This window comes from Jaculus jaculus, chromosome 3 (assembly GCF_020740685.1).
Source record: "Jaculus jaculus isolate mJacJac1 chromosome 3, mJacJac1.mat.Y.cur, whole genome shotgun sequence".
Classification (NCBI taxonomy): Eukaryota; Metazoa; Chordata; class Mammalia; order Rodentia; family Dipodidae; genus Jaculus; species Jaculus jaculus.
The window spans coordinates 28,107,449-28,129,504 of NC_059104.1; positions in this window are offsets into that span (position 1 = coordinate 28,107,449).

Here is a 22,056-nt window from a genome sequence, read left to right on the forward strand (position 1 = left end):
CATAATTCAACCCATAAGTGACCTGAGAACCTCTCAAAACTCTTAAAGGTGGGCTGGAGAGATGGCGTAGTGGTTAAGTGATTGCCTGTGAAGCCTAAGGACCCCGGTTCGAGGCTCAATTCCCCAGGACCCACGTTAGCCAGATGCACAAGGGGGCGCACGTGTCTGGAGTTCGTTTGTAGTAGCTGGAAGCCCTGGCGTGCCCGTTCTCTCTCTTTCTCTCTCTGTTGCTCTCAAATAAATAAACAACAACAACAAAAAATTTAAAAAAAAAACAACTCTTAAAGGTGATTAATTCCTTCAGCAAAGTAGCAGGATATAAAACCAATGCACAAAAATCAGTAGCCTTTCTATATGCAGAAGACAAAGGTACAGAGAAAGAAAATAGTGGCATTGTCCCATTTTTAATAGAAACAACAACAAAATGAACTAAAATGTCTTGGAATAATATTAACCAATTGTGGTGTTTTGATTCAGGTGTCCCCTATAAACTTAGGTGTGTTGAATGCTAGGTTCCCAGATGATGGAGTTTTGGGAATTAACGTCTCCTGGAGGTAGTGTATTGTTGGGGGCGGACTGATGGGTGTTATAGCCAGTTTCCCCATGCCAGTGTTTGGCACACTCTCCTGTTGCTATTGTCCACCTTATGATGTTCAGGGGGGTGATGTCCACCCTCTGCTCATGCCATCATTTTCCCCTGCCATCGTGGAGCTTCCTACTCAAGGCTTTAAGACAAAATAAACCTCTTTTTCACAGAAGCTGCTCTTGGTTGGGTGATTTCTACCAGCAGTGCAAATCTGACTACAACACCAAGGATGTGAAAGACCTATAATATGAAAGCATAAAAACATTCAAAAAGAAAGTGAGGAGGACTTAAGAAAATGGAAAGACCTCCAATGCTCCTGGACAGGTAGAATCAACATTGTGAAAATGACAATCTTACTAAAAGCAGCATGCAGGTTTAATGTAATACTAATAAAAAATCCCAACATTTTTCCTCACATTTATAGAAAAAACATTCTAAAAATTCATATGGAATATCAGAAGGCCTCAAATATCCATGCATATCCTCAGGGGGAAAAAAAAAAAATCCTTCTGGAGGCATCACCATACCTGATCTAAAGTATATTACAGAGCCTTAGTAAAAAAATGAAACAAACTATGATAACATGGTAATGGCATAAAAAACAGGATAATAGACCAATTGCACAGAATAGATTACCTGGACTTTGGGTCTGGTAACTACAGCTAATTGATATTCAAAAATTTCCTAACAATGTAGGCTGGAAAAAAAATATATATATATCTTCAACAAATGGTGCTAGACAAGCTAAATGACAATATGAATGAAAATTCAATTAGATCCACATATTTTGCCATGTACAAAAATCAAGTCCAAATGGATCAAAGACCTCTATATAAGACTAATAACTCAGCTAATACTGGAGTAAAAAAAAAAAATTGGAGGAATTTTCCATGACTTAGGAGTAGGAAAAGACTTCCATAACAAAACCCCAGTTTCTCAGGAAATTAAACAATCATTCAACCATTGATATCTCATGAAGCTGAATGTTCTTTCACAAACAGACAATAAGCAGAGCCAATAAATTACTGACAGAATGGGAGTAAAATTTTAGCTAACCAACTGAAAGAGGCCTAACTTCTACAATCTTCAAAGAACTCAAAAACCTAAACAATAAAAAGTCAAAAAACCCACTAGCAAAATCGGACAGAGAACGGCATGTATGGTTCTCAGAGGAAGAAATACAAACACATGCTTAAGAAAATGTTCAACATCTCTAATCAGGAAAATGAAAGTGAAGGAGATAGATACAGAGAACACTCAACTCCTACCAAACCAGATATCCAGATACAAAGAGGTTTCCAAGACCTCATCACTGAAGCAGACCTGAAACGAACCCAATATGTCTCAGGGAAATTCACAGAAGAGGGAGATTAAAAATTGTTAGAGCTATAAATTGGTACATTATTCAGAGAGACATTTTCCTGTACCCATAACTGATGGCTACCCCTACAATGCATGACCCACAATTGCTAAGGAGGTGGGTCCCTTCAGAGGTTCAGAGGGGGGAGGACAGGGAGGTGGGTAATAATGGTACCAACATGGCTGCTTACACACTGAGTATGTACATAACTAATACAGAAATAAAATGAAGTGGATTATATAAAAAAGGCCACTCCAAATTTATACTTTTTATTTTGTTTAATGTTTTTTTTTGTTTTTTGTTTTTTTATTTATTTGACAGCGACAGACAGAGAGAGGAATAGGCAGAGACAGAGAGAGAGAGAGAGAGAGAGAGAGAGAGAGAGAATGAGAATGGGCGCGCCAGGGCTTCCAGCCACTGCAAACGAACTCCAGACGCCTGCGCCCCTTTTGCGCATCTGGCTAACGTGGGTCCTGGAGAATCGAGCCTCGAACCGGGGTCCTTAGGCTTCACAGGCAACTGCTTAACTGCTAAGCCATCTCTCCAGCCCTACTTTTTATTTTTTTTAATTATTAGTATTTTATTATTAGTTTTGTACTTAGTGAATACAGTCAGGTTGGTACCACTTTCAGCCTCCTCCCTGTCCTCCCCCCTCCACCAGCCCCCTCCTTGTTGAGGTATATGGGTCATGCATTGTGGGGTTAGCCCTCAGTTATGATTAGGAGGAAATGTCTCTGCTAATCATGACCCAAAGCATGGTTTTGACTCTCTCTTCCCCCCTGCTCCCTGCTTTCCACAAATTTCCCTGAGGCTTGTTGGGTTTATTTTAGGTCTGCTTCAGTGATGAGGTCCCTGTGTCTCTAGATATCGGATCTGGTAGGGGTTGACTGTTCTCTGTGTCTATCTCCTTCACTCTTGTGCTGGTACCAGGTTCACCAAGAAAACAACACCCTTGCTTATTTTTCCAATTATTCTTAGTTTCAGCTGGGGCCCTTTTGAGGTATGATGGGGGTGGTTCTCTCACTAGAATCTGTGTCTATCTGAAAAAGAGAAGCAGATTCTCTAACAGAGAGCAAAGTTAGCACCAGATGAATGTGATAACCCTTATTTTCTGAGAGAATTTAGTAGGTGTAGGCCCTCTTGTAGCCCACAATTGGTGATTAAAAAATATTTTGACAGGAATTTAGAAAAGTATTTCAAATATAATTCCTCACTTTTTTAAGTGAACAAGCATGATTTAAATAGAGAAAATGAATATTAGAAGGGATAAAAAATAAGCTTGGAAGAGAAGCACTTTTTCTCATGGATACAGGACTTAATTCTGCATTGAGGGATTACTGCGAATCAGTACTAAAACACACTATACCTCCTAATCATCTGAAAATATCTAGTAGTATGCTGCGAATACATATATTTTAATATTCTTATTAGTGGTGCTTTATAACCTCTAGTAATAACAAAAGCACAGACATCATTTGAGTTTATTTATGTTGAGTTTGGTTTTAGTACACCTACTTCACACGGATTCCCAGTGAAGGCATGAATGCATCACCTGAAATTTTTGTTAATAGGAGTATTGATTTATTTATTTTGGTTAGTTTTAGCAATCTGTTTTCCTGGTGTAATTTCCTGTCAGTATAGAAACCGCACACACATACACACACGTTAAAAAAAACAAATACAAGCTAAGGTGATAAAATGAGCTTTGAAAGAGCAGATATTTTTCTCCCTCATATTGGCCTGTATTGAAAATAGGCAGTTTGCCTTTTCAGAACAAGGCGAGTGCAGCTAGCTGGTGTCCTGAAATGTGATGTATTATTAAAGTTAAACTTTTTTTTTTATTTTGGTCATATTCATTAATATTAATTTTTGATAGACGTTTGTGTTCCATCATCTCTTAACTTTCCTATTTAAAATCTAATAATTAAAATAAATAATATCACTTCAATTTAATTAAAAAAGTCAGTAAAAATAACTGCAGTAGAAAACAAGTGCATGCCTTTAGGATTTTATATTTATACCATTCTGTGCAGAAAAAAAAAAAAAAAAAAAAAAACAAGGCATGGACATACAGACAGTAAGAAGTTACTTGGGGCCAGGATTGTTGTAAGGAAAAGCAGCGGGGATGGGAATTTGTGGGCATGAGTTAATCTCAGAGCATAGGAATGGTTCCTCTATCTTGAAGTGTGTACATTTAGAAGTACGAAGGTATTTGGGGACTTTGGAGAAGCAACCTTTCACATACAGGAATTTACGAACAAAAAATCTCAGAGCAGTGGTTGAAGGACAAGCCTTGAAAGTTGAAGATAGTTGAAAGCAAAAGGCTCTGAAAAGCATGAACCACAATGATTTCCTTTCAAACATTGTTACAGCTCAGATGTTGACATGACTTCTGTCATATTTCCCATAAAAACTATCACTCATACCCAAAGATTAGAAACGAAAAGCACAAAAAACTTCAAAGTCCATGAAAACACCAAACCACATATACCATCACAATATGACAGGGATCAAATTAAATCTCACAGTCATTATCCTAAATATTAATGGCCTTAATTCACCCATCAAGAGACACAAGCTAACAGGATGGATCAGAAAATTAGACCCCTCAATCTGTTGTCTTCAAGAAACCTACCTCACCACTAAAGACAGACACCTCCTCAGGGTGAAAGGGTAGAAAACAATATTACAAGCAAACAGGAATAAGAAACAAGCAGGTGTAGCTATATTAATATCAGACTTAACCAAAATTGATACAGACTTCAAACCAAAAATAATCAAAAAAGACAATGAAGGCCAATTCCTACTTATCAAGGGAATGAACCATTAAGAGGATATTTAAATCATAAATCTGCTTCTCATTTTCAGATAGATGCAGATCCTAGAGAGAGCCACCCCATCATACCTCAAAAGGACCCTGACTGAACCTAAGGAAAATTGGTGAAACAAGCAAGGGTGCTGTTTTCCTTATGAACCAGATATGAACACAAGGGGAAAGGAGACCAACACAGAGAAAAATCAACTCCTACCAAATCAGAGAGCCAGAGCCTCAGAGGCCCCCAACACCTCATCACTGAAGCAGACCAAAAATGAACCCAACATGGCTCAGGGAAATTTTGTGGAAGAGGGTGCAGAAAGAATGTCAGAGCCACATGTTGGGTCTTGATATGCAGAGACATTTATCGTACCAATAACTGTGGGTTAACTCCACAATGAACGACCCATATACTTCAACAAGGAAGGGCTAATGGGGAGGTGGTTGGCCACGGATGAGCCTAATAATGGTACCAAACTGCCTGTATTTGCTGAATAGAAAACTAATAAATAAATAAATAAATCTGTATGCACAAAACACAGGGACACCACAGTTTGTAAAGCAAAACCTACTTGACAATAAAACAAATAACCACCAACACCATCATAGCTGGGGACTTCAATACACCATTATCAGTAGCAGACAGATCATACAAACAGAAACTCAACAGGGAAGTAAGAGAGCTCAACAAAACCATAGATCACTTAGACCTAACGGATATGTACAGAACTTTCCATCTCAAATCCACAGACTACACATTCTTCTCAGCAGCCCATGGAACATTTTCTAAAATAGACCATATACTGGGTCGCAAAGCCTGCCTCCACATATTTAGGAAGATTGACAAAATTCCCTGCATGATATCAGATCACAGTGCTATATTGCTAGAAATTAACAACAAAAGACCCACCGAGAATCCCAATGGCACCTGGAAACTGAACAGCACCCTTTTAAACAATAAACGGATAGTGGGGGAAATGAAAAATGAAATTGCAAAATTTCTAGAATTAAATGACAGTGAGAACACACTGTACCAAAACTTATGGGACACAATGAAGGCATTCCTCAGGGGAAAATTCATAGCACGCAATGCCTTCAATAACAAAGACAGAGAGATCCCAAATCAATAACCTAACCATCCACGTAAAGGCACTGGAAAAGCAAGAAAAATCCAACCCAAAAAGCTCCAGAAGGAAAGAAATAATTAAAATCAGAGAGGAAATTAATGAATTGGAAACTTAGCAAACAATTAAGAAAATTGACAAAACAAAGAGCTGGTTCTTTGAAAAAATAAACACGATTGACAAACCCCTGGCCAATTTGATCAAGCAAAAAAAAAAAAAAAAAAAAAAAAAAACAACAACAACAAGAGATGCTTCAAATTAACAAAATTCGAAATGAAAAAGGAGAGATCACAACAGACATAAGTGAAATTGGGAGAATCATCAGGACTTATTTCAAAAACCTCTACTCCACAAAACTGAATAATGTGGAGGAGATGCATGAATTCCTGGATGTATACCATCTATCAAAGCTAAACTCAGAGCATATTAATCTCCTAAACAAACCTATCACCCTCATTGAGATTGAAAAAGTAATAAAATTAAAAAAAAAAAAAAAAAAACTCCCCCAAAGGAAGAGTCCAGGACCAGATGGCTTCTCAGCTGAATTCTATCAAACCTTCATGGAAGAACTCAAACCAATCTTCCTCAAACTGTGCCACACAATTGGAGAACAGGGAAAGGTACCCAACTCCTTCTATCAAGCTAGTATCACCCTATTTCCAAAACCAGGCAGAGATGACACAAGAAAACTCCCAACCTATTTCCCTGATGAACTTAGATGCAAAGACAATGAACAAAATCCTTGCAAACCAAATCCAACAAAACATCCTTGTTTTCTTGTATATACATTTATATATATATCTGTATACATCAACTTATATGCTCTCTACCAGTTTTATATTGCATATGTTAACAATAATTTCCCTAAACAATTTCACATTTAAATGATTAAAAGCACAACAATTTTAAGAACCTACATATAGCCATTTAAAATAATGAGATTTTACATTAAGTAAAATATTTATAAGATGAATAATGAGGGAGAATCAAATGGATAAAGATGCAACTTAAATAACTTTAGCAAAATTTTATTAATTATTGCTAAGCATGAAAGGTCATTGTTTTACAGCAAAATCACTACCTTAACACAGACAGAAATAACCATGGTTCACATGCTTTGAACCATTTCTTGAATGCTTATTTACAGTGATATAATGTGTCTGTTTATGCATGAAGAGCAAAAATGTTTGTTTACTCAATGCGGCAGTCACAGTTTTATACATCTAAACTATTAGAAAGGAAGAAAAATTATTCTGATTGAGTCAGATATTTGGCCCTGGAGGAACATATTTTGCTTTGCAAGTAATATTGAGTTTAATTTATAACTTGGTTATGGTCGTTTACACCTAGGGAAGCCTGTGCTTTGCAGTTAGTTCCTGGTCAGATTGAGTTACAGGCTGAAAATTTATGCATGCCCAAAAAAAAAAAAGAAAAAAAGAAAAGAAAAATAAAAATGAAACAAAGGTTTTATATATGTAGTGTGTTTATTTACAGTGGAAATTTTATTATTTCATCTAACACATCTCATTGACTCAAAATATACATCAGAAATGTATGATCTTTTCTTTTAGTGACTTTTTTAAAATGTAGCTCAGTAAGTGAGTAATATCACTGAGATAACATGTAAGAATCAGTAAAAAAAAAAAATGTTATAAAATTCAGCCTTCAAAAGTATACTCAAAGGTATACAACAATATAACTTTGATTTTGAATGAAGGATGAAAGATGAGGGAGAGAAGAAAAAGAGAGAGGGAGGGAGGGAAGGTGGAAAAAAGAAGAGAAGACAGTTCCTTTATTCTCACTGATTCATGATAATAAATAGATTGAGCATTACAGAACAAAAACACAGCAAAAAGAGAGAAACAGAACTGCTGTCAGAACCACAGAGAGCTAAATAAGAACAGATGTTCACCAAATGTTGTCATCATTCAAAAAAGAAAACAAATCCAATGTATTTTCCTTATTTGGTCATGTAAATAATTCATATATATGCTATTCTTCCTTATTTTGAAAATCCTAGCTGATTTTCTTTCACTGTTCCCAGTTCCCTCCTACAGCAATTCTATATTTGCGGTTACTCCTACTTGACGAACCGTGCTGGCTTCCAAAGCATGCTTCCCCTATTCGTGCCTCAGCTCCTCATGCGGCTGTGCTTTTCATGCATACATGCAAAAACCTTTAGATTTACTGCAGGCTTATGTCCTCTAAAGCAATAGAAGCGCCAAAATGATGAACTCTATTGGCTAATAAAAATATTCAAGATAAAATAGTCCCTTCTTAAAAATCAGTAGAGGGCTGAAGAGATGGCTTAGCGGTTAAGTGCTTGCCTGTGAAACCTAAGGACCCCTGTTTGAGACTCGATTCCCCAGGACCCACGTTAGCTAGATGCACAAGGGGGTGCACGTGTCTGGAGTTCCTTTGCAGTGGCTGGAGGCCCTGGCACGCCCATTCTCTTTTTGTCTCTCTCTCTCTGCCTCTTTCTCTCTCTCTGTCATTCTCAAATAAATAAATAAAAATAATCAATAGAGCCAGCTGTGGTGGTGCACGTGTTTAATACCAGCACTCGGGAGGCAGAGGTAGGATTGCCATGAGTTTGAGGCCACCCTGAGACTTCACAGTGAATTCCAGGTGAGCTTGGGCTGCACTTGGACCCTTCCTCGAAAAACCAAAAAAAAAAAAAAAACAAAAAAACAAAAACCATGAATAAAAACATTTATATGTGAAAACTTCCTATGAAATTAAATGCTTTTCATATTATTTATATTGCTTTCATTTAACCAGAGAATTTAATTGGGTCTCTTATGATCTGATTGGCTTAATATCTTTACAGATATGACTCTATGGGAGATGCAGTACATGCAGGTAATCTCAGCTCTGACCAAGAGCAAAGCTGCAATATCCTAAATTGTTTAGTGATGACAGACCAGAAATTTTTTTGCAGTAAAACCATCAGTGAATCAAGAAAATGATAGTGTGCAATTACTGTGTGTAGAAGTGCTGAATAATTTTGCAACATATTTCTTTGACATCTAAAAAGTAAAATATCATGAATGTACTCAATGTGAATGCACCCCCTCCTCTTTTCAGTTTGAGATTATTGTGATGAAATAAGCCATAACCATTATCTATTTGGATCGAAATGGGGTGAGTGGTAAGTGAGGTGCATTCTATGCTGTATGGTTTGGGCAGTTACTGTCACCATACCACCCCAAAAAATGTGCAAAATGATGAGGGACCATGTTAGTGAAAATGTTTTTGTAACCATGAGCCCAATGTCAACAATTTATGTGATCAAACAACATGTCTCTTGCTCTAAGATAATTTCATGAAGAAATTCTCATCAATATAATGAAACAATTTGTAATGACAGCCCTCACAACATACCTGCTAAGCACTGTAAAAATTGCTGATTGCTGCACTCACAGAACACTCAAATACCATGATGGGACTTAAAGGGAAGCTAACACTCCTTTGGCTATCTATCATAGTGCTTGAAAGCATTATGGGAGCTGCCAGAGGACAACAGTCACCAACAGCATGGATAAGCAGAGAACCCTTCAGACTTTGAAATTAACCAGCCAAACAAGAAGTACACACATGTGCAATAGTGGCACACAGCCTCTCTGGGTAACCAAATGTTCTCTGATTGAACATGAGGCAAGCTCATGGGGCGAGACTGCATATCTGATACTGGAAACCAAGTTACAATCCCATGGTCCAGAAACTCATACTTCAGAGTGGAGCCCCCACTACTCTAAGGAGAAAAGTAGTGACTTTCACACCAAAAATTCTCTCTGGTAATTTTGTATATGCACTTTAACCCAATTTTATCACTCTTGATTGGAAAATCCGTTTTATCCTACAGATGGCAGGGAAAAAGGAGAGCCGAGGTCCGTTGATAAGACAAGAAGATGGCCAACTGCCTACCATGAAACTTGCCACCTCAACAAAATATGCTAAGGCCCAGGAGAAACTGCAGAGAAAGAGGCCACATGAATACTGCCCTTACTGTTATTCTGACAACCAGTTCTAGAGTGATGGTGACAGATACAGTGATAAATCAAAACCAATCAACACAGAAATCCAGAGGCTAGTGATAATACCAAGTAAGACTGCCAAAAGGCCTGCCATGGCTTGGGAGGCAGAAAGATTGTATGAGCCACAGAATGGGTAGGAATACCCTAAGACACAGTTCCTCAGCCCTACTCCACAGGGGCCTACTGAGACCTCCATGACCCCACAGTAACTACCATATAACCTCACTGAGAAGGGCCCCCAGAATAATGGGAGGTGGGGTAAGGGGATAAAAGAGTATAACATGCTATATTGCACATAAAATACTATTTGTAAGATAATCCTTGTGTTTTCAGGCTTGAATTTTCTACATTGAATCAATTTTCCACCAAAAGTTTGCTTAAACTTTCATTAAGGTTTTTTTTAATACAAATATTATTTCAGTTCTCTCCTCCTGCCCCTTCTTCTTCCTCACTTGTGCCCTCCCCAAACTTAGCCTTTTTTATGCTTTCATGCTATCTGTTAGTTTTTGTCCTTGCCCCCTTCTCATCATCTCTTAGTCATCAAAAAAAAATAAAAAATAGTTGAAAGTATAGATATTTGTGTGTTCTGAGACGATTAAGCTTAAAGAAATGAAATGTGTCTTGTATTTACATGTACATATAGTCTATACAGATTCTCAATGTCTAAATCAATGGTTTGACAATTTTGATGGTTTTATTAGAGTATTAATTAATGAGCAAAGTGCTAGGTTTCATTGAGATATTTGCATTAGTGCATATAACATATTTTGAACATGTTCACCTCTTTTTTTGTCCTCCCATTTCTAACCTACTTCCTCTTCTCAAATAACCCCTTGTCCTTTTTAACTTTCTAGATGCTACCCAAGAGAGGGAAGTTACAATATCTATCTTTCTGAGTCTAACATGTTGATCTTTAATTCCAAGTATTCTTCTGGAAAATATATTATTTTTTACTATTTATGGTTGAACAATTCTTCATGATATACATGCACTACATTTTCATTATACACTAATTTGTTAGTGATCTCTAGCAGGATTCCATAAGTTGTCAATAGTGTCCTAATAAATGTAGACATGAAATCTCCATCAGATGCTCTCTTGACAACTTAATAAAGACTGGCAGGCTGTCTGGGTCACATGGGAGGTTATTTTAAATTTTTTCAGATCCCTGTACATTGATTTCCATAGTGGCTATGATAATTTACATATTGAACAATAGTATTAACTCCCCCTTAATTAATTCCAACACATTCTATATAGCACTCATGGTTTTCACAATCATTCTTCTGGGAAAAGAGAATCTAGATACTGTTTTAATTTTTATTTCCCAGATTATTAAATAGGTTGAGCATAATTTATTTATTTATTGACCATTTGAACTTATTTGTACTGTGGCTTTTTCATTTATCCATATATTCATTTTCCCTTTAAGTTTAGTTTTGAGCTCTTTATACATTATACATATTAATCTTCTCATGTGTAGCTGGCAAAGAACATTTATCCTATTCTGTATGTCACTTTCACTCGGGTAATAATCATATGAGCTGTGTAGATTCTTTTAATTTCATGCATTTCCAGCTTTGCATTCTTGATATTATTAACTGAGATATTAGTGAACTATTAAGAAAGTCAATGACTATGTATATATCTTGGAGTGTTTTGCTTATGTCTTTCTCCAGAACTTTCAAAATACTGTTTTACCAAAAAGACTTTGTTCTATTTTGAGTTGATATATGGAGGATGAGAGATAGGAATCCACTTTCTGGTAGATGTAAATATTCACTTTTCCTATTTTCCTACTACCATTTCTTACAGAACTTTCCTTTTCATTGATGCTTTTGGTGGTTAAGAAAAATGACTCTACGTAGATTTGATTCTGGGTCTTCCATTTCTCTACATGTTTATTCTTGTACCAATAAATTGTATTTTGTAACTATGGCATGCACATTCTCCTCTTCCCCCCGTATTTTTCTTAAATAATTACATAGATATAAAAAGAGTATGACATAAAATATATATTAATCTTGACAGATTTAAAATATGAGTAAAATGATTTTAATTATATAATGCATGCAAACTGAATGAAGACATTGTAAAGATCAGTAAATGCAAAGATTGCCATGGGATCATTATGCCTGGCTCACCAAAGAAATCTAGTAAGGTATGTGACATGTGTCCCAGTGACTATATAGAAACCTAAAGTTTTAAATCCATGAGACCAAAAGTCAGATTTAATAAGTTTAAATAAGACAAGGAGATAAAATTTGGCATAGACATGGATAATAAAAAATAAAGCAATTATAGTTCATGCACTTACTGTAGAGGTTTGAATCAGATGGCCTATCCCCAAATAAACATATGCATTTGGAAGGACTGACCCAAAGCTTGTGGCAACATGATTAATGAAATCTTCCAGTAGTAGGTGTTCTACGGGGACAGGCTTTGAGGTATTATAATCAGCCACTTTTTTTTTTTTTTTTTTTTTTTTTTTTTTTGTCAGAGATTGTCTCACTCTCCTGTTGCTGTTTTCTACCTTCTGTGACCAAGGTGACATCAAGCCTCTGATCATGCCATACTTTCCCCTATCATGGGGCTTCCCACTAGACTGTAAGCCAAAATTAAATCTTTCCCTCCCGTCATCTGCTTTTGGTCAGATATTGTGTCCCAGCAACAAAAAGCAAACTACTACTCTCACTATTGATAAATCTGTGGTGAAATAGTAGGACTATCACTTCATTTCACTGTTCCACCAGCAGCATGTCCCCACATCTTTTCCAGAGCAAGGGGGGTGCAAGAGATCTCAGAGAGATTGCTGCCAGGCATTATAAACTTTCAAAAAGAACACTGGAAAAGTCTTCCAAAAGTGGGCATGAATAGGGAGGTTAAGAGATCTCTGAGGAGCAAGTAACCCACAGTGTGCTGACGGAGCAACCAGTAGCACATCCCTGACATTTTAAACCTTAGAAATGGAATGTAAAATGATGAAATTCTATGGATGGAATAATCAGCAGCATCTTATCCTATTGTTTTAATTATTAGCAATATAAAATAAGCAAAAATAACATTTATTTTGTCAATGCATATTAATGATACATATTTCTAAAAATAGATTTACTGGATTCACTGTTACTAGTGATAAGCATCACATAGATTTAAGGAAGCTTCCTTATGGAAATTAACATTGTTTTTCCATAAACAAGTACTGCATTGAATCACTTTTATCAATGCATTATATAAATTGCTATAAAATAATTTTACATTCTATTGTTTTTTAAAAATATAATAAGCTAATAATATATATTATATCCTACCTCAAGGGGCAAATAATCCTACTTAAGAGCTATTTTATTGAGTTTCAAAGATTTTTTTATTTGATTTGATGTTCTGCAATCTCATCTGATCTACATAATAATTAAATAATATAGTAATGAAATAAATTATGATTTCCTATCCTAAGAAAAAATATGAGGGCCAAATTCCAAATATGTAACTATCACCACCCATTAAAAAAAAGACTTGAACATACTTAAATACTATTCTTAGGTTTCAGTTTTCCACCCTCCTACAAAAACGAAAGATGTACAGAAAAAAAAATTATAAATGAATTGTTTTTATTTACTAGATTAAGCTTAGTCTCTTAGAAAATAATGAAGACAGGGGAGATACCTCAGTATGTAAGACTACTTATGTTTTATGTATGAGGACCTCTCAAGCCAGAGACCACCTAAGTTGTAATTCCCAGAAGCCATGAAAAAAAGATGCATATAAGCACACCTGTCTGCAACTTGAGCCAACTGGAGTTGAAAACACCGAATTGCTGGAGATGGCTGAAAGACAGCGTTCCAGGTTGAAGGAGAGACCCTTCCTCAAGAAATTATCAGGTGGCATGAGATAGAACACACATTAGTATTTTGTCCTCTGGCCTTTGCACACATAAGGCACATGTATTTTCATACACATGTGCATATACCACACATCACATACATACACACTACATACATATTACACACACACACACACACACACACACACACACACACACACACACACACACACAGGTAAAGAATTAGTTGGCACAATTCCCTCATAAAGTAGCTCCACTTGTACTACCAGCACTAGTCATAGTTCTTGATTAAAAGTGACACAGTTGGGCTGGAGAGATGGCTTAGCAGTTAAGCGCTTGCCTATGAAGCCTAAGGACCCCAGTTTGCGGCTCGACTCCCCAGGACCCACTTTAGCCAGATGCACAAGGGGGCGCATGCGTCTGGAGTTCATTTGCAGTGGCTGGAGGCCCTGGCGCGCCCATTTTCTCTCCCTCTCTCTATCTGCCTCTTTCTGTCCCTCTCTGTCTCTCGCAAATAAATAAAACAAAAATAATAACAACAGCGGCAACAAATAGTGACACAGTTCCCAGTCCTTTTAACATTTAAAACTGCAAATACAGAGGGTGGGGAGATGGCTCAGCAGTTAAAGAAACTTGCTTGCAAAGCCATATGGCCTGTGTTCAGTTTCCCAGTATCCACTTAAAGTCAGGTACACAAAGTGGCGCATCAGTGTAGAGTTCAGTTGCAATAGCAAGAAACCCTGGCACACCCATTATCTCTCTTTGAAAATAAATAAATAAAACTATTTTAAAAATGTGAATGTCCATATACAACTGTCATTTTGTAAATTATTGAACTGCAGTTTCAAATCTGAGATTATATTTTCCAAGAATCCAATCTTCCTTATTTACTAATAAGTGGAATTTTAATTGCTCTCAAGCAGGTAATTTTACTCTGTTTCAGGTACATAAAAGTCAAGGCATGGAACAAGCACACAGTTGTCTCTACTATTCTCAACTGCATATACCTACAGTCATAAATTTGAGGATATTTAATCATCATTCCCAGGGCATAGTAATGTTATAGAAAGAAGATAAATATGCTAAAGTAATCATGGGATGATGGGTAGTTTTTAAAATATTTTTTGTTTATTTTTATTCATTTAAGAATGGCAGACAGAGAGAGAAATAAGTAGATAAATAGAGAATGGGTGTGCCAGGACCTCTAGCCACTACAAACAATCCCCATATGCATGTGCCCCCTTGTGCTTCTGGCTTACCTGGGTCTTGGGGAATCGAGCCTTGAACTGAGGTCCTTAGGCTTCACAGCCAAGTGCTTAACTGCTAAGCCATCTCTCCAGCCCAGTGATGGGTATTTTTGAGCAACTTTGAATAAGTCCTCTTTATCTAAATTCTGAATTTAGAGGGAAGCAAAATAGTGTTTGAAACTTACAAGTGCCTAACAATGAAAGCATGTCATGCATGCACAAACTCAAAGTGAGATTCAGTGTCAAAGGCTCACATCAAACTAAATATTAACAGAAAGAATAAATATTATTATAGATAAATGAAATCTTCAAGAATCCAAAAACCTGTATTATTGGTATTAAGAACTACAAAGAATAAAACTTCCAGAATTAATCCAGAAAACATTTAAAGTAGGTATAACAATGGACAAGTTATGATTTTTACGAAATGTAGTAAATGAAATATCAAATACTAGTAATGGTGGCAGGGAAAATTAAAGGTCCTTTGAAGGAGCACTAGTATTAGGAACTAAACAGTACATGTGAAGCACATGTGATGAGTGTAAGCACACTTGGCTCACAGTGGTTTCATTGTGGGTCATAGGATAAATATAACGAGCCCGGTTGTTTTGTTAATGAAAGTATACGAGGATTCAGTCATGACCAATCATCTATGACCAGATTTGTGTTCTAATGACACAGGTGAATAGTTGTGTCAAACTTTCAGCCCGAGAGTTGAAAATTCTAACTGCCTGGCTTTATATAGGAAATACTTCATAACCTTCCCTGTATCATAACACAAATTAGCACATCAACCGTTAATAAATGTGAAAAACTTGCAAATAATTGGGGAAAATATCTGTGTCTCAGTTTTAATGAAGCCACAAGGGTTCTATGGGTGAGATCTGACAAAATAAGGAGCAATAGCTAGTTAATTACTTTACATTAATATTATATTTCAAATACTGGAATAAAATTTTGATCATAAATTCTATCGTATCATTATAACCTAAAGCTAAATTGGGGCAAAAGTATCACTTAAAGACATAAAACTTCTCAATCAGCTTCACCTAATCACCTAGAAAGTTTTTTCTCAAAGAAGTCACATAGACTGGAGTCTGTGTACACAGAACCAAAGAGGTAAAGATCTGAATAGTTCTGGTGTAGGCTTTTCTCTATCATCCTGGTGGCTTTTTTGGAGTCAATGCAACTATCCCCACTCATTTTGAGAATAATTGTGAATGAACCAGAGAAGGGTCCATTCACTGTGGTGGTTTTGTATCCACCACAGATCTCTGTTGCCTTTCTGCATCTATCCATCAGCTGGATGTTATCTATTGTTTTAATAGGCTACAGGTCATGGATGGATGGATGGATAAAATGGATGAGAATCTTTTTTAGTCCTGCCAGCATACAGTGTCCAGCATCTAGGTTACTGGACTGGAACTAAGAGATTTTTAGTGTCATAGTGTGTGAGTAAGTGATCAAATTTTCCAGGCTGTAAAAGCAGAATTATAACTCTCAATACTTTGGTAGAAGAGTTCCTATTTTGGACTTCAGGCAGCAAGCATGTCAGGACTTGGTAGATGTTGTAGTCCTCATCTCCAGCAGCACGGAGTAGGAGTAGAAACAACAGAGAGCAACACGCAGCAGGTGGCAACTTCAACTGTTGCAGTTTTCATCCCAGCTTGTATTACTGCAACTAGTAGGAGCAGAAGGTGTAGATGCATCTGCTGTGTAGCAATGGGTTTGTCACTCAGTCCACAGCAATTAACCTTCCACTCATGAGCCATAAGCAGACCTAATTTAAAACAATGTTTTAAAGGAAAAATAATGGGGAAGAAAAAGTGTATTTCAAAGGAAAAGGGGGAAACTAATTGGGGAGAAAAAGATCAAAGTGTATACATATATGAAAATGTAAAACACACACACACACACACACACACACACACACACACACACACACACACACAATCTTGTATAACCAGCAATGAGATTTACTTTGTTGCAGAAGACCTTTTAATAAATCTAAAACCATTCATTCCATGGTGGTAAATGGTCAGGTTAATTGAAATGAAGATGTTAGAAAAAGATATACTCAGTAAAAAAGGAAGGTAGTTGGCTAGCATTCTGAAGGTCACCTTAATTCAATGCAAGTATTAACACTCTTTTATCTTTAGGACAAATTGATTGAACATAGTCATGGGAAGTGTGTAGTTCTGCATGATTATTGAAGGGGAAAGTGAACCATTTAGAAGATTTCTACTAAATTAACCCCTGTGTTACTAGTCTCAGTGATTATAGAGAATGTGTGCCTAGTAACACATAGGTTTTTTGTTTTTTTTTTTTTCCTAGCAAAGTATGAACATGTCACAAAGGATGTGGGGCTAACTTCTCCTTTTTTAGTGTACAAATGTTCAGAACCACATCTTTCCAATGGTAATGTTTCATTCCTTCTATCTAAATTTCTCTATGTTCTCCACACTACATTTTTTCTTTTCTTTTTTTTTTAACAACAACAACAACAAAAAAACTGTGTGGACATATCATTTGTCAGTACCACAATTTTCCTTCTCCCTGCTCCCATTCTCCTGAGAGCCCTCCTCACTAGGATTTCTGGTGTTCGGTATGGGTTTGTGGGTTGTGAGTTGTGAGAGCAGCAGTCAGTCATTGTGGGGGGAGCAAGGTCTCTGGATATTTCCTCTTCCTTTGTGGCTCTTAAAAGCTTTCTACCCCTCTTCTGAAAAATTCCATGAGCCATTGTGTGTGTGTTTTAAGTCTACTTCAGTGTGGAGCTCTCAGCAGCTTCTGAATTTCTGCTTTGATATAATTTGAGAAACCCCACCATCACAACAAACATCAGTGAAATGGAAAGAATCACCAGGACATATTTCCAAAACCTCTACTCCACAAAATTGGATAATCTTGAGGAAATGGACAAATTCCTACCCTACAACCTATCAAAACTAAGGCCAGGGTAGAAAAAAATCTCCTAAAGAACCTATTACATTCATTGAGATTGAAAATGTAATCAAAGTCCTCATCAAGGGCTGGAGATATGGCTTAGCAGTTAAGCCACTTGCCTGCAAAGCCTAAGGGAATAGGAGGACAGGGGGAGAAACATGCAAAACTAAACCCAAAAGGAACTGGTGCCATAGAGACCTTCTTACTGGATAGCACACTAAACCATATAGCCCTCAAGAAGAGAATGTGGTGTCATTTCCACTGTAAACTGGAAGGAAGCCACTTTGCAGATGGTCTGAGCATATAGTGCGACATGAGTTACTGCGGGAAAATGGCCAACAACATTGTGAGCAAGCAGGGGTCCCTGCTATATGAAAGAAACCAGCCTGACAATATGTACACACTTTTGTAATAGTAGCACCCAGCCTAGGTGTGTATCTGATGGCTGTTTGATTGGCTAAGTGATCCACTCAGTGGAAAGGGACCCATATGTGTTATTGGGAATCGAGTCAGAATTCTATAGAGACAAAAATCATGGACTCCAACTAGAAACTCCCACTAGCCTCTGCCCAAATGAGAAGCTACATCTATCAATATCTCAGTTAGCAATGCTTATCCCATTTAATCTGGGCACCCATTAATTTTAACCAAAGGATATGATTTCAATCTAGTTGCCCCATATTCTTCCCTGTGATAAGCACAAAGAAAGTCTTATCCATGTTGCCAATGAATTTTGGCTGTGAAAAAACACAGTAAACGAGAAAATCTTTATTCTGTGCATTCTGGTATGTTAATAGATTCTTATAAACATTTGAAGCTGGGTAATTTATTAGTAATGAAGTTTATTTCGCATACATTTGGAGGTGAAATCTAGTGGCTGGCAATGTCCATGTCTGGTGAGGTCCCTTTTTCTTGGCATCCTCTAAGAAGCCTTAAAAACTGTCCTGTAGAAGGAATGAATTGTGTGCCTGTCCACTACAGAATAGATGGAGAGCCAAAAAGGACAAATGTGTCATTACTTCAATCTCTGCTAAAACCTGATAATCCTCTTCATGGGGATGTTTACTTCATAACTTTATTCACTCTCATAGGATCCAGGTGTTCCTACCATTAGTAAATATTCACATAGGAACTCAAGTGGAGACATTCAGATAATAAATGCATACATATGTCTATGTGTGTGTGTACACAATCATATACAATCTCATCCTTCTCTCACACTTGAGGACTTGAAACATTTGCTGTCCAGTAATTTCTATATTAAATGTATTTATATTGGAAATTTGTGTATAGTGATGAAATTATCCATGTTGTATTCTATATATTCTGTCATGAATTTAGTTATATATGTAATATTCATTCACATATATGTTATTTTTCATTGTTTTCTCTTTAATTATTTTGTTGTGGGGGCTTAGATTTCACTCCTCAAATATATTATAGTAGGATAATCAAATTTACATGAATTATAAATCTTAAATTGTACAATTCATCAAAATATGTTCCTTTTTCATTTTCAATGATAATTAAATAAAGGTGTTCATAAATTTATATGCCTATACATGTAGATTTGCTGAAAATTATTTCCTATCATTATTCCAGTTCCCTGTATAAATACTAACTTCAAACACTGTTACCAAGATGACAAAATACAATAATGCCTTTACTATTCAACTATCTAATTGGTTTTCCCTATTTAAAAACATGCCAAAGCTTTCATATAAGTAGAGCTTTTACTTATTTGTTTACTTTATACCTATATCACTGGGGTTGAATTGTAATGTTGTTACCAACACAAATATATTTATTCAATATAATGTGAAATATTTTCTATTTCTATTTAAACATTATTATAATCAATTTGGCAAATAAACAAATGATATTTATATTTGGTTTCTATAACACCACAAATAAGCAACTTATTATTGGTAAAATTAACATTATATGAACCCACAATAATAAAATTTTAGAATAGAGATGAATTTTTAGGAAACTAGAAATGCGTCCTAAATGTAGTAATTAAATAAACCATGGGGATCAATGTAATTTAGGTGGCATACAGCAAACAATGATTCTCTGAATATATGTAGCATTGTTGGTGTATAATGCTTTTGTATATATATTACAGTAACAAGAACTTTCCAATTTGTAATTCTTGTAAACAATCACAGGCCCTTCTGGAGGAAGAGGGTTGAACAGAGTATGCTGGTTAGCAAATCAGAATACCTTCAGCAACTAATTTTTATTTAACACAAAAACGTTCTTTTCTATAATACAGTTGAATATGATATTCAGTAACAATTTAATTTTATAAATTTGTCACTAATGAAGTACTTAGTAGTTGTCTTTGGTAATACCATGTTCAAGTTTATTTATTTACAGGAGATAACAGAAACAAATTTGGTTTGAAAATTCAGCTCCCTACAGGTATATGGCATTACGATTTTATTCGATTGAGAGCTGCACTGAAAAAAAAATATATTGCAACTGAGTTGTGAATTGCATGACATATCCTATCAGTGGGAATCAATAATTACAGACATGTGCAATATGATGATCACATTACTATCACTGTGTGTGGTAGGTGTGAAATGTCCTCCAGAGGCTCATGCATATGGAATACTTAATTCCCAGCTGGGGACAATTCAGAAAGTTTGAGCTCAGACACTGGGTAGGACGTTGGAGTGAGTAATGCCAGCTCCAAGTACAGGTGATAGCATACTTCTTTCTTGCTGATATTTTGGAAATGTTTTGTGTCATATTACAGGACAGAAAGGAAAAAGAAAGAAGAGAAAATATACCTTTCTTAATGTTAGCTTTATCTTTATGATTATAGTTAGGTGGAGGATGATGTCCTCTGATGTAATGACTGAATAAAACACCTTTCTATTTTAATTTTCCTGAATTAGAGCTGATGAGGTGATAAAGAAAGCCTTTCAAATATTGCCAATTGAATTTATGGTACAGCTGAATTTTCAGTAGATAATGCACATACCATCTCTATAACTACACTACAAAGGACATGGTCATTTATATTATTATTATAGACATATTTTGTTCATATTGACCTTGTACAAATTATTGAAAAATTAAACTGTAAACTAAAACAAGCTCTTTTTTTTGGGGGGGGGGTTCTAGGTAGGGTCTCACTCTAGCCCAGGCTGACCTGGAATTCACTATGGAGTCTCAGGGTGGTCTTGAACTCATGGCAATCTTCCTATCTCTGCCTCCCAAGTGCTGGGATTAAAGGCATGTGCCACCACACCCAGCTAAAACAAAGTCTTTTTAAAATTTTTCTCCTTATACCCTATTTGAGAGACATACTTTAATCACTCTCTTCACCCTTAGAGCTAATATTATTGTTTTCTCCATAATTTTTGATATTTTCTCCTAATCCAAATTGATCCAGTACTTCTGTAACCTGACAGTCAAATAGAAATGGTCAGATGCTGCTGTAATTTTGATGCTCCAAAAGCAAAGAAGGGAAGTGAAACAGAAAAGGAGACAGAAAATTTGGTCAAATATGGGTTTGAATACAGATGTAGTATATTTCCATACTGTTTTGTTATTGCTAAGATAGATATTTTCTTCAAGACAATTGCAGGAGTTACATGTTATGAACAAAGAAATGCTAGTGCAATGAGTAGAATATGTTGCTATGGAGATTAAATAGTTTGAAAACTATCTTAACATGTAAAGAGAAGGTTTGCTAGCAGCTGATAAAAAAGGACAAAAATGATATATAATTGGGAGAAACATATGAAAGACTTCATAGTAGTGAAAATAAGCATCACAGAACAATCTCTTTTAAGTAATTAGCTCAATGGTGAGTCAAGTTATGAGTAGACTAGATCCAAAGTGTTATAATACAGAAGAAAGAGATAGTAGTAAAGGTAGGAATGAATGTGGGAAAGAAAAGGTTTTTTTTTAAAGTAATTTACATAATGTATTTATCACAGGAGTGTGACCCAGGGTTACAAGACACTTGTACCATTTTTCGTTTATCTACAGCTTACTGATCTATCAGGCTTTGCAGGCATGCACCTTTAACTGCTGAGCCATCTTCCCAGACCCCAAAAGTTGTTATCACACGTGTATAT